This window comes from Dasypus novemcinctus, chromosome 17, assembly GCF_030445035.2.
Source record: "Dasypus novemcinctus isolate mDasNov1 chromosome 17, mDasNov1.1.hap2, whole genome shotgun sequence".
In the NCBI taxonomy this organism is placed as follows: domain Eukaryota; kingdom Metazoa; phylum Chordata; class Mammalia; order Cingulata; family Dasypodidae; genus Dasypus; species Dasypus novemcinctus.
The window spans coordinates 61,333,463-61,361,439 of NC_080689.1; the positions used below are offsets into that span (position 1 = coordinate 61,333,463).

The 27,977-nt window shown below is 42.6% G+C and overlaps 1 pseudogene; it reads right to left on the reverse strand.

The window, feature by feature from the left end:
* LOC131273749 (factor in the germline alpha-like) lies at positions 1-27,842 on the reverse strand (annotated as a pseudogene).
* Between the last annotated feature and the right edge of the window lie 135 nt (positions 27,843-27,977).

Consider the following 27,977-nt stretch of genomic DNA (forward strand, 5'->3'; position numbering starts at 1 on the left):
TCAGGGGGAAATTTTCCTGTCACAAGTAGCTCCTACCTGGGGAAAAGGAGAAACAAGAACGCTTTGGGGTGTTTCCAGGGTGCTAATAAGTTCATCCCAACTATCTAGGCCATCTCATTTCAGAGCTTAAAATGTTAAAGGAAGTTTCCCAAGTGATCAGTTTTATGCACCGATGATCACAACCTGAGGAGGGGGTTAGTGGGACTCCAGCACCCACAGAGCAGCCTTCTCTCAGCAGCTTTCCAAGGAAGCTCCTGTGACATGCCAACACTTGAATCTTTGACTATGCCATATCCAGGCCCCACACATGGTCTTCATCCATATGTGTCCCCCAGCTCTCATGGCATCTCACTCCAAAACTGATAGGTTTTATTTATTTATTTACTTTTTGAGATTTATTTCTCCCCACCCCCACACTGTTTGCATTTGCTGTGTGCTGTGCCTTTAGGAGGCACAGAGGAACTGGACCTGGGACCTCTGGTATGGGAAGGCAGTGCCTACTCACTTGAGCCACCTCCATTCCCTGCTTTGTCTCTCTTAATGTTTTTTCTTCTTGTGTATCTTGTTGCATCATCTCGTTGCATCAGCTTGCTGTGCCCGCCAGTCACATCATCTTGTTATCTTGCTCATTTTCTTTAGGAGGCAAAGGGAACCTCTGCTCCAAGATTTTGTTGTGTCTTTTGTTATGTTTTTTCTTCTTATATCTCTTGTTGCATCATCTTGTTATGTCAGCTTGCCCCGCCTATCCATCACACCAATTCCTGATATTCCACAGTGAACTACAGACCTCTCATGTGGTAGGCGGGAGCTCAGTCACCTGGGCCACATCCACTTCCCATGTGTCCCTTTTCCAGAGTCACAGCCTCAACAATATCACAGACAATTCTGAACAAAAGATTCACACTCTTGAATGATGAGAAATACCCATGTCATAGCCGTGCACGACAAAGAAAAACAAAGTGAGGCAGCAAACACCTTTACCACCCAGCAATACCCAACCCCTACACAGTAAAAGCCTCCATCCTGAAACTCCACCAGTTCTACATGAGCCTCTCCTGGACTTTTTTTAATCCCCATCTCTACCAAAACCACATGCTGTGGCTACACACAGCTCTAGTCCCTCTGTCAGCACACATCCTTGCCAATTCAATCGCCAAGTGAACCTGTTCTGGCCACACAAGTCAATCTCCATCCCTGCCATCAGTAAATTCTTATATACTTTAAGGACTTTGCGTTCCAGGGATGTTGATTTTGTACTACCTGTTTTTACCCCCAGCCTCCCAAAATAAATGCCCATCCTTGCCAGCACCAGGATTCTACTTCCCAGGTCCTCTCCAACGGCAGGAAGAGGAAACTACTCTGCAAACTGCCTCCCAAATCTTAGGCCCTTCTGCACACCAGCATTCAGTCCAATGTGTCATATCAGCTGGCACTGGGTCTCCAGTTAGGGTATCTGACCAGGATCCTGAAAACCTTACATAGCCATCCCCTTTGGATAAGCTGGACAGGACTCTAACCAGAGCCAGGAACCTTTAGTCATATAAAGGGCAGCCAGAGAATTGTGGGAAGATGGCAAAGCAGGAAGCTCCGGGAACTATTAGACAGTAACTGTCTCAATCAACTATTTCAAAACTCTGGAGTCCAGTAGAATACCATACAGCATCTAGGGAACAATGGGGAGAAAATTCTGCTACATGGAAATAAATGCCAGAGAATCACACTTACAGCACAGCTGTTAAAACTACCCAACCCCCAATCTCGTGGCAGGCAACAGCGGGGTCCAGCCCTTGGCATAATTTGTTGGTGCCAGAAGAGAACAAAAACTAGTTCCAAGATCCAGGGGATGGGAGGAAGAGAATGGACCAAATGCTCCTTTGGAGGGTGGGGACTTGGCCCAGTGTTTAGGGCGTCCATCTACCACATGGGAGGTCCGCGGTTCAAACCCAGGCCTCCTTGACCCGTGTGGAGCTGGCCCATGCACAGTGCTGATGCGCCTAAGGAGTGCCCTGCCACACCGAGTCTCCCCTGCATAGGGGAGCCTCATGTGCAAGGAGTGCGCCCTGTAAGGAGAGCCACCCAGTGCGAAAGAAAGTGCAGCCTGCCCAGGAATGCTGACACACACACGGAGAACACACAAGATGATGCAAGAAAAAGAAACACAGATTTCCTTGCTGCTGACAACAGAAGCAGACAAAGAAGATGCAGCAAACAGATAAGGAGAACAGACAACTGGGGTCGGGGAAGGGGAAGGTGAGAGAAATAAATAAATAAATCTTTAAAAACAAAAAAGAAATGCTCCTTTGGATTAGCTACTTCAAACTGCTGGGCATCCAGCGCTGAGAGCTGCCAATGTTCTAACCCACATTGGACAGAAGCAGTAGAAGAGACTTAAAAGACGACATACTTCTTCAGAGCTGCGGGAGGACAGTGGAGGGGACGCATTTGGTAGGCAAATGCCAAGTCAAGAAAGCACAGCTTTGGGGAGCCATAGAAGCAGCTCTAGGCACCCAACCTGGCTGTCCCCTCAGGGCAGATTGGAGCCAGCCAGTGCTCCCTTTGAGGGGCCCTGGCCTTGCTCCAGCTGGGAAAGACCAAATTAGGAAATTCCTCTCTGGTGTTCCCCAACCTCTTCCCAGAATGTGCCCCCCAGGGAAAAGCAACTGGAGACTACAAAGGCAGTGAGAGAAACCATGGAGGCCAGTGGCCTAGGCAAAGGCTGCCAAGGCTGGCCTGCTTTACCCCCTGCAGGGGATCACCAGGGAGAGGGAGAAGGTCGGTGGCCTGAGAAGTAGAGGACAGGGGGCTTTCACACTCCATAAACAGGGAACCCCTAACACCACTAGCAAGCACAAGTCCAGCACAAGACACAGGCCAGAAGAGACAGGGAGGCCCCTGCACTTTGCATTCACCATGGGCTGACCTCCCTGATAAGAAGGCTCACCCCTGCAGAGAGTCCAGCGAATGCATATCCAGTTTGCAAACTGCTGAAGGGGTTTCTGCTAAGGTTTATTTGGTTTTCTTAGCTCCTGACACACAAGAAAACCTGTAATATCACGAGCTGGATACAAACTCAAGAAACAGGTCAAGGAATAAGTCTGAGCTAACATTGATATATGATTATGTATAGTATGCTATGAGAAATCAAAGAAACTGGAAACAATGGTCCATTCAAAGTAATGAGATACAAATCCAGAGGACAGTGAAGATGACGTGACTGTGGATGTACTAGACAGACTTAAAGTGATCTTCAAATTTCTCAAGGAGATGAAGTTGGGGGGGGGAGGAATGAAACACTTTTGGGGATTAAAAAAAAAACGAATGTGGGAGTCTCAAAGAGCTAGAAGTTTTATAAAGGAACCAAACAGAACTGCTGAAGACCACAATAATGAATATGAAAAATTCCCAGGAGGCTTTCAATAGCAGATCAGAGCTGGTTGAAGAATGAATCACTGAACCTAAACACAAGACAAATGAGTCAGGTGGAGAAGAATTCAAAAAAGCAAAAATAGTCCAAGAGACCTCTGGGATACCACCAGGCACACTAATATTTGCATTCTGGGGCTCCCAGAAGAAGAGGGGACAAGGAATGTTCAAAGCAACAACAATTTCCTAAACTCAGCATGAGATGTTAATATGAACATCCAAGAAGCCCAGAGAACACCAAACAAGATAAAGTGGAAGAAATACACCCTGTCACATCCTGATCAAACTGGGGAAAGCAAAGGACAAGGAGAATGTTCTGAAGCTGCCTGAGGAAAGCAATGTTATGTGCAATGGAGTCCCAATTAGATTAAGTGCGCAGCTCACCAGAAATGGTGGAGGCCAGGAGGCAGTATGTTGAAATACTTTGCGTGCTGCAAAACGACAAATGCCAACCAAGAATTTTATATCCAGTGAGACTTCCTTTTAACAATGAGGGAGAAAATAAGACATTTCCAGATAAACAAAAGCTGAGGGAATTCACCCCCACTAGACCTGCCCTACCGGCAATGCTAAAGGGAGCTATTTAGAGTAAAAGGGAAGGACAGTATTCAGTTGTTCAAACACACAGAGAAACAGAGACTCCTGGTAGAGGTAACCATAGGGGTAGTTACTCCAGTACTGTCGTATTTTATGGTACGCAATTCTAATTCTTACCGCGGCAGCTAAAATGCAAATTAATAAGGACAGAGTGGGAATTAGATTTGATCCAGTAGTTAGGGCATCCGCCTACCACATGCGAGGACCACGGTTCAAACCCCGGGCCTACTTGACCCATGTGGAGCTACCTCATGAGCAGTGCTAACGTGCACAGGGAGTGCTGTGCCACGCAGTGTTGTCACCCACATAGGGGAGCCTGACATGCAAGTCGTGTGCCCCATAAGAAGAGATGCCCATTAGGAAAGAAAATGCAGCCTGCCTCAGAATGGCGCCGCCCACATGGAGAGCTGATACAACAAGATGAGTCAACAAAAACACAGATTCCCATGCCACTGACAACAGAAGTGGACAAAGAAGATGATGCAGCAAATAGACACAGAGAACAGACAGCCAGGGTGGGGGGGTGAGGGGGAAGGGGACAGAAATAAATAAATAAATACATCATTAAAAAGAAAAAAAAGGACAGAGATCTAGAAGATAGATACAGGAATGGTATATGTGGATGCTATTTAAGTAGGTACCAAATTAAATGACTGTTAGGGTTAAGATGTTAAGTTTCAGCTCCACAGGTAATCACCAAGTAAACACATGAAAAATATCTTCAAAGAAATGTTTTTCAAAATGGCGTAGTACCAAAAGCCAAATATGAGAGTAGGAATTAAAAGAATTGAGGGTCAAATATATAGAGAGAAAATTTGCAAACTCAAAATAGGAAAATGGCAAAAGAAAGTACTGCATTATCAGCAGTTACTTTAAATGTAATAGATTAAACTCCCCAGTCAAAAGGCAGAGATTGGCAAAAGTGGATAAAGTATTACCTAATTATATGCTGTGTACAAAAGACTCATCTTAAATTCAAAAGTCATAAGTAGGTTGAAAGTAAAGTGACAGAGGAAAAAAATATGCCATGCAAGTAGTAATATAAAAAAAGGGGGAGGAAGGGAAATGTATGTGGTTCAAGTGGTTGACCGCCTGCTTCCCACATGGGAGGCCCCAGGTTCAGTCCCCAGTACCTCTTAAAACAAACAACAACACAAGCAAAACAGAAAGTCAACTCAGGACAGCCAATGAAGCTCAGTGGTTGAACATCGGCTTCCCACATACAAGGTCCTAGGTTCAAGCTCTGATACCTAAAAAAAAAAAAACAACAAAAAAAAAAAAACAGAGCAGCTATAGCTATACTAATAACAAAAAGTAGACCTAAGTCAAAAGCAGCTACGAGGGACAAATACGGTCATTGATACTGGTAAAGGGATCAACGCAACTAGACAGTTATAAATATACACATACACTTAGCAGCAGAGTCCTAAAATATATTCAGCAAATATTGACAGATTTGAAGGGAGAAATAAACAAAATAAACAGTTCTACATTAGGAAATTTCAATATACCACTTTCAATAATGTCTAGAACATCTAGACGGAAGACCAATAAGGAAAGAGAAGAATTGAACTATACTCTCAACCAACTAGACCGAACACACATATACAGAACACTTCATCCAACATCAGAATATACATTCTTCTCAAATACAAATGGATTATTCTCCAGGGCAGGCCATATCTTAGGTCATAAAAGAAGTCTCATTCAAAAGTATTGAAGTCATACAAGGTATATTCTCTAAACAAAATGGAATGAAACTAGAAATATCTGAGGGAGAAATGGAAAATTCACAAATGTGGAAATTAAACAACCAATGGGTTAAAGAAGAAGTCACAAGGCAAGTTAGGAAGTATTTTGATGTGAATGGAAGAGAACACACAACATACAAAAACTTAAGGGATGCAAAGGTAGGGCTGAGGGAAATCTTTAGCTCTAAATGCTTAAATATGAAGAAAGGTCTTAAAAAAGAGACCTTACCTCAAAACTGGAGATCTAGAATAACAACCAATCACAAAACAAGAAGGAAGGAAATAGACATTAGAGTGGAGTATATGAGAATTAAATAGAAATCATCCAGAAGTTGGTTATCTGAAAAAAAAAAACAACAACAACAAAACCATTTATCTATAAGGGGGAGGGTAAGGGGGCAGAAAGGGGTGGAAAGAGGGAAAGAGGGGAAGAAAATCTGAAATGAAAAAATACCACTAGCCCACAGAAATGAATAGGAAAACCTAGATGAAATGAACAAAGTCCTAGAAACACAAACTACCAACACTGACTCAGGAAGAAATAGATAGCAGTGAACCAATAACTAGTAAAGAAATCAGATCAGTAAGCATCTCACAAAGAAGAGCCTAGGAGGAGGTGGCTTCAGGGGAATTTTACCAGTGTTCCAGAACAATGAACAGCAATCCTGCTCAAACTCATCCCCACTCCCCCAAAAAACCTGAAGAGGAAGGAACACTCCCTAACACATTGGAAGCCAGTATCATCCTCATACCAAAGCCAGATAAAGATACTGTAAGAGAAAACTATAGACCAATATCCCTTATTATCCTCAAAAAACTAGCAAGCTGAATCCAACAGCATGTTAAAACAATCATACAAAATGACCAAGTGGGATTCCTATCAGGGATACAAGGGTGGGTCAATGTAAGAAAATTAATTGAATATACCACATTAACAGAATGAAGGGGGAAAAGCTAAGTCATCATCTTAATTGATGCAGAAAAGGCATTTGGTATAATCCAGCACTCCTCCTTCATAAGCACACTCAAAATTAGGAACAGAAGGAAACTTCGACATGAAAGGAGGCATCTATGAAAAACACACAGCTAATATAATTAATGGTGAAAGACTGAAAGCTTTCTCCCCTCTAAGATCAGGAACAAGACAAGGATATCCACTTTCCCCCCCTGTTAATTCAACATTGTACTGGAAATTTTAGATCGAGCAATTAGGCCTTAGAAAGAAAAAGCCATCTAAGTTGAGAAGGAAACATTAACTTTCCTGATTTGTAGATTGCATTATCTATATAAAAAAAAAAAATGGGGGAACAGGGGAGGGAAGAATCATAGAGCTACTGGAACTAATAAATGAATTCAGCAAAGTAGTAGGGTGCAAGATCAATATGCAAAAGGCAGTAGTGATTATATGCACTAGTAATGAACAATCATTCAATAGCAGCCACAAAAATCAAATGTCTATGGGAAAGGAAAAAAACATCTAACCAAGGATGTAAAGGACTTCTACAGAAAACTATAAGACATTGCTAAAAAATCCAAGATGGCCAATGAAAGGGCATTCTGTGTTCATGCATTAGAAGACTAAATGTCATTAATATGTCAATTTTACACAAAGAAATTTACAGATTCAAGGCAACCCCAGGCAATTTCAACAGACTTCTTTGTAGATATGGAAAAGCCAATTGCCAAATTTATATACAAGGGTAAAGGCCCCTGAATAGCCAAAACATCTTGAAGAAGAACCACCAAGTTGGAGGACTCACAGTTGCCAATTTTAAAACTTATTACAAAGCTACACTCATCAAAGCAGCATGGTATTTACCAGAACAAAGACTATGGAATGTAACCCAGTTCAGAAATTAACCCTCACATCTATGATCAACTAATTTGACAAGGTTGCCAAGTCCTGTCAATGAGGAAAGAAGAGCCTCTTCAACAAATGATTCTGGGAAACCAGGATGTCCATGTGCAAGAGAATGAAAGTTCACCCCTATACCTCATATCATATACAAAAAAACTCAAAATGGACCACAGACCTAATATAAGAGCCAGAACTACAGAACCCCTAGAAGGAAACATAAGGAAGCATCTTCAGGACTTTGTGTTAGACGAAAGTTTGTTAGACTTTACACCCAAAGCACAAGTAATAAAAGATAAATGGGACTTCATCAAAATCAGTTTTTGTACAAAGGACTTTATCATAAAAGTAAAAATATAAACTAATCAAGCGGATAAAATATTTAGAATCCACATATTCAACAAGTATTTAATATCTAGAATATATAAAGAAATCCTACAAATCAGAAAAGACAGTTTTTAAAATTGGCAAATACTTGAATGGACATTTCTCCAAGAAAATATACAAGTGATCGAAAAGCACATGAGGGGCGGCGGAATTGGCCCAGTGCTTAGGACATCCACCTACCACATGGGAGGTCTGCGGTTCAAACCCTGGGCCTCCTTGACCCGTGTGCAGCTGGCCCATGCACAGTGCTGATGCTCACAAGGAGTGCCTTGCCATGCAGAGGTGTCCCCCGAGTAGGGGAGACCCACGTGCAAGGAGCACACCCCATAAGGAGAGCTGCCCAGTGCGAAAGAAAGTGCAGCCTTCCCAGGAATGGTGCCGCACACACGGAGAGCTGACACAACAAGATGACACAACAAAAAGAAACAGATGTCCCCGTGTCGCTGACAACAACAAAAGCAGACAAAGAAGACACAGCAAACAGACACAGAGAACAGACACAGAGAACAGACAACCAGGGTAGGGGTGAGGAGAGGGAGAGAAATAAATAAATCTTAAAAAAAAACAAAGAAAAACTTAAAAAAAAAGCACATGATATTTAACATCAGCCATTAGGAAAACGCAAATCAAAAGCATAACGATACACCATTTCATACCTATTAGAATAGCTACTATTAGAAAAAAGGAAAACTAAAAGTATTGATGAGTGGAAACAGGAACAAATTAATTCATTGCTGGTGGGAATGTAAAATGGTGCAGCCACTGTGGAAGGCACTGGCAGTTCCTCAAATTACAGACCTACCATATGACCCAGCAAGCTCACTTCTAGTTCCATAACCAAAAGAAATGAAAGCAGGGACTCATACCTGTGTTCATAGTGGCATTATTTACACTTGCCCAAAGATAGAAGCAACCCATGTATCCATCCACAATTGAAGAAAAGAGTGGTACATAAACAATGGATTATTCAGCCATAAAAAGGATATTCTGAATCATGGCACACACGGATGGCCCCTGAAGACATCATTTTGAGTGACTAAGCCAGACACAAAAGAATATTGTATGATCTCATGGATATGAAATAATTAGAATAAAACTCAGTCAATCTAGAATATCATTTACCAGGGGATTGGGTGGGGGTAGGTAATACTAGGAGTTAATGCTCAAGATGTACTCATTTTCTTGTTGGGATCATGAAAAGTTTTGGTAATGAATGGTGGTGACTGTAGTGATTAGAGAACAACGTTGTGGACCTAACTACCTACTTGAATGTAATTAAAAGGAAATTTAAAAATTAAAAAATAAAAAATTTTTAAAAGGAGACATTTTAGGTTGTATGCATGTTACTAGAATAAGAATTGTTTTAAATCCAAGGAACACAGTGAACCCCAAGTTAAATCATGCACTACAGCAAGTAGAACAATTATGTAAGTGTGATTTCATCTATTTTAAATGGATCACACCAATATGAAGTGTGAATAGCATGGTAAGTTTTCACAAAATTGTTGTAATGTTTTAGCATGGAAATAGCCATACTTCAAGTTATAGACGTTGACACCTAGATGACTTTAAGAAGGAACACTTTACCAGTCTCCTGATGGGGGAGATAACTCCAGGTGTAGACAGCATGCTCTGGTAACAAATGTATGCTGAGTCGCCACTGCCACCCTCTGCCCAGAGCCTGTCCTCGTTTTTCAAGCCCACCGTACAGCTGGCAGGCAGGGTGATACTTCTGGATGATTCTCTAACCACGGATATATGGGGTGCAGAAGTATTTTTGCTACAGTTCAGATCATCTGGGTCTTGTTTCTAGAAACCATATTTGGTATCAAACAGTATAATATGGCAGAGTTCGGCAATTTTTTTTTTTATTGACTTTGTAATAATATTACATTAAAAAAAAGTATATATATATGAGGTCCCATTCAACCCCACCACCCCCACCCCACCTCTCCCCCCCCCCCCCCAGCAACACTCATTCCCATCATCATGGCATTTGGTAAGTACATCTTTGGGCACCTCTGCACCTCATGGTCAATGGTCCACATCATGGCCCATACTCTCCCCCATTCCATTTAGTGGGCCCTGTGAGGATTTACAATGTCCAGTGATTGCCCTGAAGCACCATCCAGGGCAGCTCCATGTCCCAAAGACGCCTCCACCTCTCATCTCTTCCTGCCTTTCCCCATACCCATCAGCCACCATGTCCACTTTTCCCAATCCAATGCCACCTTTTCTATGTGGACATTGGATTGGTTGTGTCCATTGCACCTCTATGTCAAGAGGAGGCTCAGATTCCACATGGATGCTGGATGCGATCCTCCCACATTCAGTTGTAATCACTCTAGGCTCCATGGTGTGGTGGTTGTCCTTCTTCAACTCCATCTTAGCTGAGTGTGGTGAGTCCAACGAATCAGATTGTAGGTGCTGGAGTCTGTTGAGGCTCAGGACCTGGCTATCACATTGTCAGTCCAGAGATTCAAATCCCCTAAATATATCTTAAACCCCAACACTAACTGCACCTCCAGCACATTAGCATGAAAGTCTTATGAAGAGAGATCCCATCTGAGTCCAGATTCATCACACATAAACACCATTTCCAATGAGGGGCCATCTGACCTGGTAGTTAACCCCATCGGCCATGACCATAACTCCCATGGGTCTCTTTAGCCCTCAAAGGAACCAATACCTGGGGGTTGTATCTGCTTTATCTGTCTCTCAGACTCTGCTCAGTTGTGCATAAGGGCAATCCCTCTGACAGCCACCAGGCTCTTTTTTAGAGACTCATAGCCATATAAACTCATTTCTCCTTTCCATTTCCCCCTTACATTAGGTCAAACAGCATTTTAAAGTCATGTTATTTTATGTAGACAGGGATATTCTGCTGATCTGCATTGAACCTTCCGTATAAGGACATTTTCCAGTTGCATCATCAGTTGGTAGTTGATAGTGGTCCCTCGGTGCCAGGGAGGCTCATCCCCGGGTGTCATGTCCCATGCTAGGGGGAAGGCATTGCATTTACATGCTGAGTTTGGCTTTGAGACTGGCCACATTTGAGTAACATGAAGGCTGACAGGAGGAAATTCCCAGGCACAATGCTGCTCTAGGCCTTGTTCTTATTTTAGGCTTATCAGCTCACAAGCATAGTCATTAGCGTCAGGGGCTCACTGTTGAACCCTCACTCCATCCCGGTCCCCGCCGCTGCACCTGGGAGACTGTCGCTGCTCCCCTAGGGACCACGACAGAGCACCACTGGCCAGGAACCCAGTACCCCCCCTGCTGTGGTTTTTAATTGTTGCCACTATGAGTATATCCAAACATTACCATGCACCCTGGACATATGTTCTGTATAACTCCCTGTCAGCCATATATCACCTGTCAATGGTATCCCATACCAGTATCCCTCCATTGCCATTGTTGAACCACTCTGTGATCCAGAACTCCCTGAAATTTGAAGCCCAATATAATGTCAGGGTCCCTTACTAGGAAATGTCATATAGCGATGGGTTTAAAGGTTAGATAAAGAATACGTGTTGACTTGGAAAAAATTCTACATCCTATCTTTTTCTTTTCTTTTTTTTTTTTTTCCCCCTAATTATTGAGCTTCTCTTCACAGGAGTCCTAGACCACAGCAATGCATATATATAATATACAGCACTCCCATACATCCACCACAAAACCTTTTCCCTTCCACATTGATACTCTTACACCCTATTCACATCATATTTACTTAACGTGATGTACACAGTCTGAGACAATAGCTTTCTAACAAGGTGACATCTGTGCTTACATTGTGGTGCATACTTTAAGATACACAGTTTTTTACATTCTTAGTTATCCTATGTTTTACATTATGGTTTACATTATCAGTCTGTCATCTCCTATATGTTATGGTGTAATATTACATGTTTTATATCCATCCTTGTGTACTCTCACGAAACTCCTCTCTTACCCCCCATTTACCTTGGTTCCACACATTTAACGTCCATTTTCCCTTCCACCTTGGTGCCCACAGTGACAGCCAACCTCCGTTTCCCGAGGAGCCACTTCCAGAGATAGATGGAATAGTGTTCAGGGCCTAACTTGCTCAACTGCCCCAATGCCCTGGGAGCCACCCTTTCTCTCGAGGGATACAGTTCCCTCTATATGATGGCATTAGTCCTCCCCAGGATGTGGGTCCACCCCCACTCTCACTACTTGGGTTTCTACCCCATGGTGTCACCCACTCTGGCAGAATGAGCATTTAGACATTCCCCAGGAGCCCGTCCTGCAACAGACCCTCCCCTCTGAGCATTCTAAACAGGTAACCCTCTTTATTATATTTTGATATGATTTTCTCGGCATTTTACTCTCCACCAACACCTGACCCTCTCCTGTGTTCATATGCTACCCCTCCCTCCCCCCACTTTTGGGCAATGTTACCCATCCACCCCTCCCCAGCCACCCTCAAACCCACAAAGCCCCAACCAAAGGCAACCCCTTGCCCCCCTTTTATCTCTTCTTTGTGTTCATACTTACCACCATCTCATCTTAAATTCCACCCCTGCAGACATCAGCTCACATCCTTCCTCCACCCTCCAATTTCCTGTAAGCCTATCGATCAGTCTCTTGCTGTCTAGGGCAGCTTGGTTATTTCATATCATTGAAGTCATGTAGTATTTGTCCTTTAATGTCTGGGTTGCTTCACTCAACATAAGGTTCTCAAGATTCATCTATGTTATCACATGTGTTTGTAGTGTGTTTGTTCTTACAGCCGAGTAGTATTCCATTGTGTGTATATACCACATTTTATTGATCCACTCATCGGTTGATGGGCATTTGGGTTGATTCCAACTTTTGGCAATAGTGAACAATGCTGCTATGAACATAGGTGTACATATATTGGTTTGTGTCCTTGTTTTCAGTTCTACTGGGTATATACCCAGCAGTGGTATTGCTGGGTCATATGGCAAATCTATGGCTAGTTTTTTGAGAAACCGCCATACTGTCCTCCAGAATGGTTGGATGCTTCTGCATTCCCACCAGCAGTGGATGAGTGTTCCCCTTTCTTCACATCCTCTCCAGCACTTGTATTCTTCTCTTTTTTTCACAGCTGCCAATCTTATGGGTGTAAGATGGTATCTCATTGTGGTTTTGATTTGCATTTCCCTGATAGCTAGAGATTTGGAACATTTTTTCATGTGCTTTTTTGCCATTTGTATTTCTTCTTTGGAGAAGTGTCTGTTTAAGTCTTTTTCCCATTTTTTAAATGGGTTGTTTATCTTTTTATTTTCAAGATATAGGAGTTCTTTATATATGCAAGTTATAAGTTTCTTATCAGATATATGGTTGCCAAATATTTTCTCCCACTGTGTGGGCTCCCTTTTTACTTTCTTGACAAACTCCTTTGAGGTGCAGAAGGCTTTAATTTTGAGGAAGTCCCATTTATCTATTAGTTCTTTTGCTGCTCGTGCTTTTGGTGAGATATTCATAAATCCATTTCCTATTACAAGGTCCTGTAGATGTTTCCCTACACTGCTTTCTAAGGTTTTTATGGTCTTGGCTCTTATATTTAGGTCTTTGATCCATCTTGAGTTGATCTTTGTATAAGGTGTGAGATGGTAATCCTCTTTCATTCTTCTACATATGGCTATCCAGTTCTCCAGACACCATTTGTTGAATAGGCCACTCTCTCCCAGTTGAGAGGGTTTGGTGGCTTTATCGAATATTATGTGGCTGTATATGTGAGGTTCTATATCAGAGCTTTCAATTCGATTCCATTGGTCTATGTGTCTGTCCTTATGCCAATACCATGCTGTTTTCACCACCGTAGCTTTGTAGTATGTTTTGAAGTCAGGTAGTGTGATTCCTCCAATTTCGTTTTTCTTTTTCAGTATGTCTTTGGCTATTCAGGGTCTCTTTCTTTTCCAAATATATTTCATAGTTTTTCTAGTTCCTTAAAGAAGGCTGTGTTGATTTTTATTGGGATTGCATTGAATGTGTAGATCAGTTTTGGTAGGATAGACATCTTAATAATGTTCAGTCTTCCTATCCATGAACAAGGAATAGTCTTCCATTTATTTAGGTCTTCTTTGATTTCCTTGAACAATCTTGTATAGTTCTCAGTGTATAAGTTCTTTACCTCTTTAGTTAAATTTATTCCTAAGTATTTGATTTTTTTATTTACTATTTTGAATGGTATTTGTTTCTTGATTTCCTCCTGATCTTGCTCATTATTGGTGTACAGAAATGCTACTGATTTTTGCGCATTGATCTTATAACCTGTGACTTTACTAACCTCATTTATGAGTTCTAGAATCTTTGTTGTAGATCTCTCAGGGTTTTCTATGTATAGGATCATGTCATCTGTAAATAATGGAATTTTTACTTCTTCCTTTCCAATTTGAATGCCTTTTATTTCTGGTTCTTGCCTCAGTGCTCGAGCAAGTACTTCCAAGACAATGTTAAATAGGAGTGGAGACAGTGGGCATCCTTGTCTTGTTCCTGAGTTTAGAGGGAAGGTGTCTAGGATTTCTCCATTGTAAACAATATTGGCTTTAGGTTTTTCATATATACTTTTTATCATGTTCAAAAAATTTCCTTGTATTCCAATCTTTTGGAGTGTTTTTATCAAGAAAGGGTGCTGTATTTTGTCAAATGCTTTTTCTGCATCAATAGATAAAATCATGTGATTTTTTTCCTTCAATCTGTTTATATGGTGTATTACGTTGATTGATTTTCTTATGTTGAAACATCCTTGCATACCTGGGATAAATCCCACTTGGTCGTGGTGTATAATTCGTTTAATGTGTTGTTGAATACGATTAGCAAGTATTTTGTTAAGTATTTTTGCGTCTAGGTTCATTAGAGAAATTGGTCTGTAATTTTCTTTTCTTGTGATGCCTTTGTTTGGCTTTGGTACTAGGGTAATGTTGGCATCATAGAAGGAGTTGGATAATGTTCTTTCTGTTTAGATTTTTTGGAATAGTTTCAGCAGGATTGGTGTCAGTTCTTTCCGGAATGTTTTTTAGAATTCACCTGTGAAGCCATCTGGCCCTGGGCTCTTCTTAGTTGGGAGATTTTTAATAATTGATTCTATCTCTCTGCTTGTGATTGGTTTGTTAAGATCATCAATTTTTTCTTTTGTCAATATGGGCTGCTTATGTGTTTCTAGGAATTTGTCCATTTCCTCTAGATTGTCATTTTTGTTGGAATATAGTTTTTCAAAGTATCCTCTTATGATAGTCTTTATTTCTGTGGGGTCAGTCGTGATATTGCCTTTCTCATTTCTTATTTTGTGTATTTGCATCTTCTCTCTTTTTTTCTTTGTTAGTCTCGCTAAAGGTTTGTCAATTTTGTTGATCTTCTCAGAAAACCAGCTCTTGGTCTTGTTTATCTTTTCAAGTGCTTTGTTATTTTCTATTTCATTTAGTTCTGCTCTTATCTTTGTTATTTCCTTCCTTCTTCTTCCTGTTAGGTTACTTTGTTGTTGTTTTTCTAATTCCTTCAAATGTGCAGTTAGTTCTTCAATTTTTGCTCTTTCTTCTTTTTTGATATATTAATTTATGGGTATAAATTTTTCTCTCAGTACTGCTTTTGCTGCATCCCATAAATTTTGGTATGTTGTGTTATCATTATCATTTGATTCAAGGTAGTCATTGATTTCTTTTGAGATTTCCTCTTTGACCCACTGTTTTTCTAAGAGTGTGCTGTTTAATTTCCAAATCGTGGTGTGAAATCTGGGCTTCTGTCCCTTGCAAATTTCCAGCTTGACTCCACTGTGGTCAGAGATATTGTTTTGTATGATTTCAATCTTTCTGAATTCATTCAGCCTTTCTTTGTGGCCTAGCATATGATCTATCTTGGAGAATGATCCATGTGCACTTGAGAAAAATGTATATCCTGCTGTGTTTGGGTGTAGCGATCTATATATGTCTATTATATCCAGCTCCTCTAATATACTGTTCAGATGTTTTGTTTCTTTGGTGATTCTCTTTTGAGATGTTCTTTCCAGAGTCGATAGTGGTGTATTAAAATCCCCCACTATAATTGTAGATGTATCTATTGTTTCACTTAGCTTTTCCAGCGTTTGCCTCACGTATTTAGAGGCACCCTTGTTAGGGGCATAAATATTTATGATTGTTCGATCTTCTTGAGAGATTTTCCCTTTCACTAAAATGTAGTATCCTTCTTTGTCTCTCACAATTGTTTCACATTTAAAGTCTATTTTGTCTGATATTAATATAGCTACTCCTGCCTTTTTTAGGTTATTGTTAGCTTGTATGATTGTTTTCCAGCCATTCACCTTCAATCTCCATGCGTCTCTGGGTCTAAGATGTGTCTCTTATAGACAGCATACGGATGGGTCATATTTCCTTATCCAATGTCCCACTCTGAATCTTTTGATAGGTGAGTTTAATCCGTTGACATTCAGTGTTATTACTTTCAAGGAATTATTTGTGTTAGCCATATTTTGATTGGATTTGTGTTTGTCATATTTTGTTTGTATTTTTTTTGTCTTTTTTTTGTTGTTGTTGTTCTTATACTCTCCTCCAACTCTGCCTTTCCTGTTTTTTCCTTTCTTCCTGCAGGACTCCCTTTAGCGTTTCTTGAAGGGAAGGTTTCTTGCTGGTATACTCTTTCAGTTTCTGTTTGTCTGCGAATATTTTGAACTCTCCATCATGCTTGAATGCTAGTTTAGCTGGATAGAGTATTCTTGGTTGGAATTTTTTTTCCTTTAGTACCTTGACTATATCATACCACTGCCTTCTTGCCTCCATGGTTTCAGATGAGAAATCAGCACTTAATCTAATTGAGCTTCCCTTGTATGTGATGGTTTTCTTTTCTCTTGCTGCTTTTAGGATTTTCTCTTTGTCTTGAGCATTGGATAATTTGACAAGTATATGTCTTGCGGTGGGCCTGTTGGGGTTTATGACTAGTGGAGTGCGCTGTGCTTCTTGGATATGCACATCTGTCTCTTTCAGTAGATTTGGGAAGTTTTCAGCCATTATTTCTTGCAACACTCCTTCTGACCCCTTTCCCTTCTCTTCACCTTCTGGAATGCCTATAATACATATGTTTGAGCATTTTGCATTGTCATTCAGGTCCCTAAGTCCTACCTGGATTTTTTCTATCTTCTTATTGACCCCTTCTACTATCTGTTTGATTTCTGATGTACTGTCTTCCACATCACTAATTCTCTGCTCTGTCTCTTCTAGTCTGCTGATATTTGCTGCAAGTGTATTTTTGATTTCTTGAACTGTGGTGTTCATTCCCATCATATCTGTTATGTTTTTGCGTATGTCTGCAATTTCCCCTCCAAGTGATGTCTTCATGTTGTTAACCTCTTTCATTACTTTGTCAAATTTGTCGGTGATAAATGTTCTGAGATCTTTCATTGCTTGTGCAAAGTTTTGCTCCCCTTCATGATTTTTGGTTTGTTGAATGGATTCAGCCATGTTTTCCTGATTACTGGTTTGGTTTGTAGATTTTTGTTGCTTTCTGGTCATCTCTTTATCTTGATGGATTTAATCAGTTCCTTAGCTTCTTTGTCTACTCTTGGAGGTTAATTAGCTGTTATTTTTGCATAGGTGTTATATCTTCTCTTTGTCACTTTTTTCTTCTTATTCTAATTTCTTGTTGTTGGTTAAGTTCACTTTAAAGGTAAGTATTAGTGTTGGGGAAAGGCAATTGTGTAAGCAAGGGAAAAGTGTAAAGTAGTATTGGTGATATATATTAACAAAGCAAGAATATGAGTTCTGGGAGGATGGAGGTTAGATTCATGTAAATTGTGTAGAGTTATAGCAGTAGGTAGAGTACTTATTATGAGGTAGATGATTGAATATGGGAGGGATATGGTATGAGCTAAAAAGCTATTGTTTTCATGAGAGAGGGAAAGAGCAAAGAAAGGTAATAGTTTCAAGAGTGGATAACAGACAGAAAACAAAACAAAGGTATTAGGAATTAAGACTTAGACCCTTCGTGGATCGAAGAAAGGGAGGTGGGAGGTGGAATATAGGAGAGACAGTAGATGGTGGCGGATATCAAGATGTAGGGGAAAGAGGATAGTGTAGGTAGCCTAAATCAGTTCACACAGAAATGAGGCAGTGGAGGATGAGAAAACCCAGTGAATGAGAGGTGTTTCCTGCCGCACCTATTGTATAACTGAGTTAAAATAAACTAAGTAGAATATGAGGGACAAGAGGGAGAGAGACAACAGAAAAAAAGAAAAAAGAAAAAAAAGGGGGGGGAAGGGACGAGAGGAAGAAAGGAAAAGAGGGTGGGCACAGGGTGGGGAACAGGTAGGGGAAAGAAAAAAAAAAAACAGATATACACGAACCAGAATTAAAACACCCACTACACAGCACCTACCACACACACAAAAAAAAACCTTAAATAACTGAGTAAAAAAAAGATTTTGGGGGATACGCTGTGAGAGAAGACTAGGGGATAATTCGGTGTTAGCAATCAGGGAATTGAAAAAAGTAAAGAATAAGTCAAAATGAAAATAAAAACAAAACAAAATGAAATGATAAAGAAAAAAATGCCAACATTGAAGGCTAGGGCATTTAAGGACCTCAGATGGACCTCAGTGCGTGATGGATTCAGGGATGGAAAGTCTGAGATACTGAGGACTCAAGAGGTGTGAGTCTCTGTGGTGTGGGTCACCAGAGTTTAGGGAATTCAGGCCTGGCAACCTCCAATCTGGTCAACAGGAAGCCTGGAAGCCCCACAGTGTAACACAGCCCTCAGGGATCCCCACAGCTGGGTGCCAGCCCTATGGGGGAAGTCAGATCCGCAAACTCTATATTATGACTGAACCCTGCAATTCACTTACTTATCTGGGCTCATTAGTATTGGTATATCTCACTTCAGCTTTTGGACAGCTCCCGTCCTGTGATTCCAAACCACTGCCACTAGAGGGCGCCTCTACACCGCAGCCACTTTACTAGTACAGATCCTAAGCCTGGCCTGTGACACCGAAAACAGATTCCAAAACCGGAATTCCCAAGCTTCGCAGAATATTCCCTAATCGGCTTCCAGACATGTCCCCCTCCCTTACCGCAGCCTAAAACAATTTTCCATTTACGTCTCTTTATTGCCTACAGCCTATTTGGGTTGGAGATCGGCTGCCGGGCTTTTGGGGGCGGGGCTTCAGGTGAAAGCGCTATTGTTTGTGTTCGCAATCAAAAGTTTCTCCCGCTTCACAACAAAACACCGTCTATCTTCCCAAATCGATCCACAAAGGCGACCCGTCGCATCAACCCGCCAACAGCTCGCCCAGAACTCGCGAACTCCTTAGCACCTCAGACCCATCTAAAAGCTGAGCCGCCGGGCAGGACCGTGGTTCCCCTCACCCCCAATAGGGAGGAGCCTGTGCGCGGGTCTCACCTGCAGGCAATAGAACCCAAATTATATCTACTAGACCAATCCTCTCGGTTACCTTTCCACCCAATTGATGTCCAGGCACTTCTGCCCTGCAAAAATCCTGAAAAAGCCCCGCCTTGGAGAACCTGCAGCCACGCCCAGCCGTCTCTTCCCAGGACAGACTGCTAAGGCAAGTTCACTCAGCGACCATCTTGCCTCCTCCTCTGAGTTTGGCAATTTAAATCAATATATTCCAGAGGTTTAACTGACCAAGTTTCATTTAAGCAGTAAGGGCAATATTGAAGGTATGGAGAGAAAAGTTTTACCCAGTCGACTAATTCTATTATTCTATAACCTTAAGATCTTCTGTACTGGGCAACTAAATATTACAGCATAGGAAAATCTTAACTGCTCTGCCTTTAAGCAGAAAAAAAAATCATTTTTGTTGCACAAAACACAAGGAAAACCTAAGGCAGCCACCTGCACAAGTCTAAACACTGTGACCACACCACAACCCAACCATTCGCTTTGGCCAATAGACAATCCATCCCCATCGCAGGATGTGTCCCCCCAGCACCACCTGACCAGTACTGGGGGACAAGCAGAAGGAAAGAACCAATTCAGCAACACATTATACACCTGGCTGTTTCTGACCAAACTTGGCAAAATATTTCTCTTCTCTTTTCTCTCTCCTCATCTGTCTTTAAATACAAACCTATGACCTTCACTTGATCTGACGGCTTTTCTCTTGCTTCCATTCTTTTCATTCCTCTTCTATCAGACTTGCAGGTTGACTGGAACTTGAACTTTGTGACTTTTCTCTGCTTGGACACCAAATCTTTACCAATAATATTCCCTCAACCCTCTCTGTACAAGTTGACTTCCAGCCCACTCCTCTACTAACAAATGCTGAATCTGGTTGCTACCTCAGCACCCCTGTAGCTTCTCACAGCTTCCCATGGTGGCCAAAACTCTCTCCTCCTCGATCTTTTGACCCCACCTTGGCTCCCCTACCTTCTTTCTCATGGCTCCTCCTTCCTCTAGCCAACAGGTGTTCCCTGGGGCTCACTTCTAAGGTCTCTCTTCTTCCCTTTATTGATTCATTTTCACACCTTCTGTAGAACAAGCCCATAAAGCCAGCCCAGCCTTCCAATGCCTTTTGGACACTTCTGAGCTATGCCACCCTGATAACGGCGGTGATACCCGGGGTTTCATTTTGCAAAACAGGCTCTCCACATGCCAAGGTTCAGTTAAGTACTTAGCATTTCTCACCCAGGTGCCCTGGACAGTGGCAAGAGCTAAGTGTATAGATGGTTAGGAATGTGACCAAAGCTCATGTAAACCTGGATTCAAATCTCAGCCTTGACATTTCTTAGCTCTGTGGTCTTAATTTTAGTTGCTCCTTCTATAAAACAGGGATTGGAACTAGCTGACAGAATTGTCAGACACGAACTGGAAGTATACATCAAGTACCAGGCACACAGAAAAGGCTCATTAGATGATAGCTAGTGACATTCTGAATTCTTAAGCCTTTACCTCAGCATCTTTGGCTCCTTCCAACACATCACTGAGAATTTGTATGTATTCAGTTGCCCCTTTAATGACATCAACTTTGCTAAGCTTCCTGCTTTGTGGAAGGAATGTCACAAGTGCCTTCAGTTTGGCAAAACCACAATTGAGGTTTTTATCTAGAAAACAAAAAGGTACAGTGACACAGAGAAGCTAATTTGTACATATACCTCCCCAACCCATGGAAAGGGCTTGTGAAGCTCATGTCTACAGCCCTTTTATCTGGCTGGCGAATCTAAGCAGGCATATTCTGAAGAGCAGTAGTTCCACTGGCAGAGACTTTCAGGGCAAAAGGAGCAGCAAAACTCAGCACTGTGGCTGAGCCAGGGGGTACGTCTACATCGTCCCTTGACTGTCCCACATCCACTGGAGAGGGCACCCAATGCACTGTAGTAGAGAAGCACTAGGAAGTCTTTGTTAAAAACTCCAAGTCAACTACACCAGGATGGAAAACCCCCTCCCCCATTCACTACCTTTATAAAGCCTGTAGGGTATTTAAATCACTCAGCCTCGGGTTGTTTAGCTGCAAAGTGGAGAACACCAACCTTTCAGCTTTTTGTGGTGAATAATGTACTGACAGGTAAAAATACCTCACCAAGCATCGCAGGCTTAGAAAGTCATCAGTAAATGGTACTGATGACTAAAATGGACACACACTTGTCTACTCAGGCACTGTGCCACAAACCCTTCAAACTTTTCTAGCTGAGCTAATGTTTTACTGGCCAAAGAATCTGTAGTTGAGGACACTTGAAACGTAGCTTGAGGTGACTCTTTTTTTTTGTCAAAGAGGCCAGAGGCCCTGGGCTACCAGCACCTCATTTTACTGGAGTGTGACACCTCACCACCCTCTTTCCCAGCTCTAAAGTCCTGGAACTCTGATGACCTTGCCCCTGGAGGACACAGGCCCTAGAGCAACTGGCTCCCTGTGGACACCACCAAGGATTTACTTTGAGACCGAATTGTGGAGGAAAATGTGGAAGGGGGCATCCTTTGCGACCTGAGCACTGGACCAGCTCACACGATCGGGAAACTGAGGCTCAACGTACCAGTACTCATGAGCTCTTTAAAAGCACCTGTCGGTGGAGACACTTTTGCAGCTGTCAGGAGCCTCCGCTGTGCCCCTCCGGGACCCGGTTCCCGCCCAAGGCCAGGCGGTGAGGAGGCCACACGAGAGGCGCACAAAAAGCAGCCGGCTATGGTAGGGGCACCAAAGCCACCTTCTCTCCCCCGCCAACCAGGCGCACGAGGGGGACCTCAGGAGGTCTGAAGCCGCGGGGAGTGAGGCCGCCCGGGTAGACTGAGAGGGCAGGGCCAGCCCGCCCGCGGGAAGGGGTCGGAGGCGGCCGAGCAGCGACGGCCCTGGACGCCCGCGCTCCTTGGCCTTGGCCCCGCGCCGCCGCTCCAGCGCCAACTGCACGTCCTGGGTCGCCGAGTAGTCGCCGAGGGCAGACGCCTGAGCCGGCAGATGGCAGCCAGCTGGGCAGCGGCCCGAACTGACTGCTCCCGCAGCACGTCCTGCAGCACCTCGGCCTCCGGGGCGTCCAGGAAGGCGGCGGCGCCGGGCTGGGCCCTGACGGCTCAGGCGCAGCGTCCATGGCTGAGCGCGAGGCCGGGCCCGCCCCCCACAGCCCCTGCCCTGCTGGGCAGAGGAGAGGCCGCGCTCAGGGAGGATTGGGCCGCCAGGGTTAAAGGCAGGAGCCGCTTTTTAACTAGCTCCACCGGTGATTACCATGAGCCTTGACTAACAGCACTGGTTCCCGAACTTGACTGCACCTGCCATCCCCTGGCGGGGGGCGGGGACCGGAGGGAAGCAAGTCCATAATAGACAATTCCAGCTCTATTCCTACATGTGTATTCAAAAAGACAGCTGTACATATGCATAAATTCACATACGTGTACACGTATTCATAGACACAAATTGACTGCAATGCAAGGTTTTAGAAATCCATTTTCACATAAATGTTGTAGAAAAAGGTGAAAGAATAATAACAAAGAGCTCCTGCCTCCACTTCTACTATTTAATCACATTTGCTCCATCACCCTTTCCTATGAATTGTCCCATTTTCATTATTCTTTTTCTGAACTATTTAAGCTGCAGAAATGATGTTCCAACAGGGAGGGAAGAAGGAAGAGGAAGAAGAAATTCTCATTGTGTCTGGGCTATGCTGATTCCAGAAATTCATGGGCCCATACTCATACGAATTGGAGAAGGGAAAGTGCTCTCTCACTATAGAATGCCACCAATTTGGCTACCATCAGGGAGTCAACAGTGGACACCAAGGAGTTGCTCCTCACGAAATAGTTCTCAATGACAAAAGAAAAACTAGTCAGTTTAGGGTGAAACCACCTGGCAGGCACCCCTTTGACCAGGTGATCAAGGTTAGCATCAGCAGTGGGGGCACAGGTAACATCATGCAACTCCTGATGAGATGCACGGAGAACAGCCCAGCACCGTTTCTATGGGATCCCTGCCAAGAAGGTCTGATCTAAGTCTCAACATGAGGAAACATTGGGCAGATTCAGCCTACGGAATGCTTGTGTGCTTACACATATACACCTAAATCTACATCTATGTGTGTGTGTATCTTATGCATGTGTTTATTTTTAAAGCCATGAGTGCACATTAATATTTCCAATTCCAACCCAACACCTCAGATTTCTCTCTAGTCTTTCCCCTTTCCTTATTTTTAATTTCCTTCTCCAAGAGTGAGAATCCTGACCCCCATTATCCTCAATATAGTGATTTATTTGCCCAGTTGCTGTGCATAGCCAATTTCCTAAGCACACCAGCCACTCCCTTGGCTCCCTGCCATCTGCTTGGCCCCACCTCCTCCCCAGCTCCCAGCCATGCCCCTCTCTAAGGGAAGGGCAAAGGAAAAAGAAGAGGACACACCAAATTGTAAACCATGGTTCCTAAGCAGCGAGTCTGGGACTGAGATATGATCTGTTCATCACCTCTTTTACATTGCTCGCATTTTTCACAGTGAACATCGGCCACTTTTGTAAAAAAAAAAAAAAAAAAAAAGGATTTTTTTTTTTTTAAGAGAAACAAGTTTGTTTGGCCTAGGTACATTTGATATTATCTTCTGGTATGCAGACAGAAGGCAGCCAGAATCATTTGTGTAGGAATGAAGCTTAGAATGGAGATAGTTCTAGCCATTTAGTTTTCCTTGAGAACAGCAAAAATATCATTATTCTATTTTATTGCCAAACCTTTGAGTAGGCAAGCTGGTGTACATCAGGAGTCCAGTTTGAGAACCCCAGACTTTACTCCTTATTTTATTTTTTTAAGATTTATGTATTTATTTCTCCCCTCCCCCATTGTGTTTGCATTCACTATCTGCTTTCTGTGTCCATTGGGTCTGTGTTCTTCTGTGTCTGCTTGTCTTCTCTTTAGTTGGCACTGGGAACCAATCCTGGGACTGTCCAGAATGGGAGAGGGTTGCTCAATCTCTTGTACCACCTCAGTTCCCTGTTCTGCTGCATCTTTTACTGTCTCTCCTCTGTGTCTCTTTTTCTTGCATCAGTTCTCCATGGGGGCCTGCTCTCCTACTTGGGCCAGCACTCCGCTCACGCCAGCTCACCTCACGAACCAGCTTGCCTTCAGCAAGAGACCCCAGGAATGGATCCCTGGACCTCCTATATGGTAGACGGGCACCCAGTCACATGAGCCACATCCTTCCCTTTATTCCTTCTTCCTCCTGAAGCAACCTCAGCTCTAACTTTCTGGCCTCTTGTGTGTTAGCCATCTGCTCTGAAGGAAAGCAATCATAAACTCATGTGAGCTAACATGTTAAACATGAGAGTGACTGGTGTTGATACCTTGACACCACATAGCATTTAGTTGACACAAATATTCATCTGTGTAAATCTCATTGGTTCCTCATAACCCTGTGTTAAAGGCAGAAGAAGTATAGTTACTCCTAATGTATTCATTCATTCAAATATATTCATTGATGACTCCTATGACAGACATTGTCTTAGGACCTGGGACAGAAAGGACTATTAACTTACTCCTGAAGAGTTTGACATCTGAGAGAGCCCACTCTCTGACTGATAATAACCCTCTGATATGATGCAAGCTTCTAGTGACATGAACAAGGAAAGAAGGGCCTGATATCCTTTCTGAATAAAAAAAGGCATCATTCAAAATCTGTGGTGGGTAAGAACTCAGACACAGGAGTCTGACACTAGCCATGTGACCTTGGGCAAGTCACATACTCTCACTGAGCCTCAACTTCCTCTTCTGAAAAATAAAACCTACTCCACAGGCATTTGTGGGACAATGAATGAGAAAGCAAATGCACATATGATGCTTGCAGTGAAACATGTGGAAACAAGAACCTGCTTGTTCAGGCAAAGTCTTTCACTTTTTTTGCCACAACTATCCTGCCCACATAATACGTATTTGATGAGTGAATGAATGAATGAATGATTAGGTAGATGAGTGAATTAGACATTCCTATGGAATACTGGGGGATAAGTATCGTCTTCCAGGCTGATGATATCATTGGTTGAGGTACACAGCTCCTATGACAGTTGCACTCATCTCGCACTGATCTAATGGCCTAGCAAGGATTTTCTGCTTTCCAGACTGCCTGACATATCTGATCACCTCTGCACCTCAGAATACATTGCTTTCACTGGGTTTGCTACTGCCTCCAGCCCTTTCTTTTGGGTCCAAACTAATGCCATCCTCAAGTACTGCCATTTTGGTCCCTGAGTCCTAAATTCCTTGCTGTCCTTTTAAATGCCAGCTTGCTGGAGTCAGTCCTTGGGATAAGGATGGGAGCACACAGTGTACAGTGCCGCTGCAGAAAAGGAAGGGCTGCCTAGTTGCCTGATGGTGCAGATGCTGGGTCTCTGAGCAAAGGGGAGAGGGGTGGGAAGCTGAGGCCAAAATTTTGCCTGTTTCTGATTGGACAGAGTTGCTCTGTTTTAAAAAGCAGGGTGTCCACTTTTTCCACATCATGCTTCTCAGGCCTGCTCCTGGGGTATGGTAGGTAGGGGTACAACTTCTCCAGCAATGGAGTCACTCCTGTGTGAGTTTCCACTGCTGCTACCAGCTTTGTCTTTTCCTCTGTCTTCCTAGCTACTTGAGAGGGAAATGAGAAGACCTCAAAACAGGTGCCATTTTAAACAGAGTGCCCCTAGTAGGCGCTTTCCATAATACATTTTTTTTTCCATTTAAAGCTAAGAAAGGGAGAGTTAGACAGGCAGCGAGAAGTAACACCCTGCCTCTCCGGTGGTGAGATGTGGTGGCCATTGTCCTTCCCTGGAATCCAGAGTCACGGAGGGGACAGCTGTGCAGGTTTCACACAGAGCAGGCAGGGCGGAGCAGGCATTCCACAGGACAAACTGACAACTTCCCTCCAGTCAGCTGAGTAGTCACTTTCCCCTCAGATAGCTCCAGTCAGGCTACAGAGAACTTAATTATGCCTTTCTGACATTCTTTTGGGGGATTTTCAGCATCCTTCAGAAGGAGAGAAGGGGCCAGTCCAGGCCTGAGAAGTGGCCCTGGGTTTTAGCAGTTTGGGGGTGGGATTGGCTTCCCCTCTCACTGGCCTGCCTCTGTCCACCACCTCTCCCTGTATCTTTGGAGAGCCCCAGGCTAAGGCGGGCTGGATTAATGATGCACAGCTGCCTGCTCCTCCAGACTGTCACCCCCCCAGATTTCCAGCTCCACAGGACTCCTTCCTGCGGCTCTGAGGAGGGACTTGAGCTGCTCACTACCTCGCCTCCTTATGAAACACGGGCTTCATTGGGGTGGGGCTTTTTATCTGTTTGCTTCGCTGATGAATCCCTGAAACCTAGAAGAGTGTTTGCTACATAGTAGGGGTACAATAAATATTCCTTGAATGAATGCATATTGCTTAAAAAGTAAAATTCCTGAGTGCAGATTTAGCTTAGTGGTTGAGGTCATGGCTCTCAGATACGAGGTCCTGGGTTCAATCCCTGGTATCTCCTAAAAAATATAATGAAGTCTTTAGATTTAGTGGTTATCAATCTTCACATATTAAATAATAACACTGAAATATATACAGCAAAAGCTATTAGAAATAGAAGGAGAAAGTGGCAAAATGATCATCATATTAGAAGAGTTAAAAAAATCATCAGAGATTGGCAGGTTGAGTAGACAAAACATATGTTTTATTGTAGTCTCTTTGAATACTAAAAGTTACAATCCTAATCTAATAAATGTTTAGCCTATGGATCAATTTTAGAAAATGAACATGTACTAACCAATAAGAAAATCTCAGTAAATTCCAAAACGTAGGACATATTATTGAATACTGGCTTCTAATGACACAAAGCAAGAAAACCCTCAAACAAAGAAAAGAAATACAGGCCAAGAAATCAATAAACGCATCTCACTTACAGTTATAAATGACACAAAATAAGAAAACAATGAATAAACTATCAGGAAGTCAAATTCCAGCAACATACTAAGAAAATCATACACTATAACCAAATAGGTTGCTATTCAAGACATGCAAAGGTCATTCGTCATGAGGAAATTTTTCATGTGATTCACTATGTTAACAGAGTAAAGGATAAAGATTATTATTATTATTTTGATAGACATTGAAAAACCATTTGGTAAAATTCAACATTCAATTTTAATTTTAAAAATACCTCTTTTTGATTTGGAACTGAAGGGAATTTCCTTTACTTTATAAAGAGTAATTATCCCAAATCAACAAGCAATAAGCAATAGTGCAAAATTAGAAATAGTCACATTAATGTAAGGAACAAGACAAGGATGTCTGCTATCACTGCTTCCAGGCAACATTGTTCTGGAAGCTTTACCAATACAACAACAAAAAAAATGTAAGAGGAGTAAATTCCAGAAAAGAACAATCATGGTGTTAGACATTTGCCATGATTACCAGGTCATAAGGTTGTGGCTCCATTCCGACTGACTAAGCAAGCTGCCTACGTGTGGAAGACAGCGTCTCTCCCCACAAGCATGAGCCATATCACTGTGAGAATGGAGCAGAGAAGGACCTTCATCCCATCCAGGCCATCAAACTCTCCTGCATTCCAAG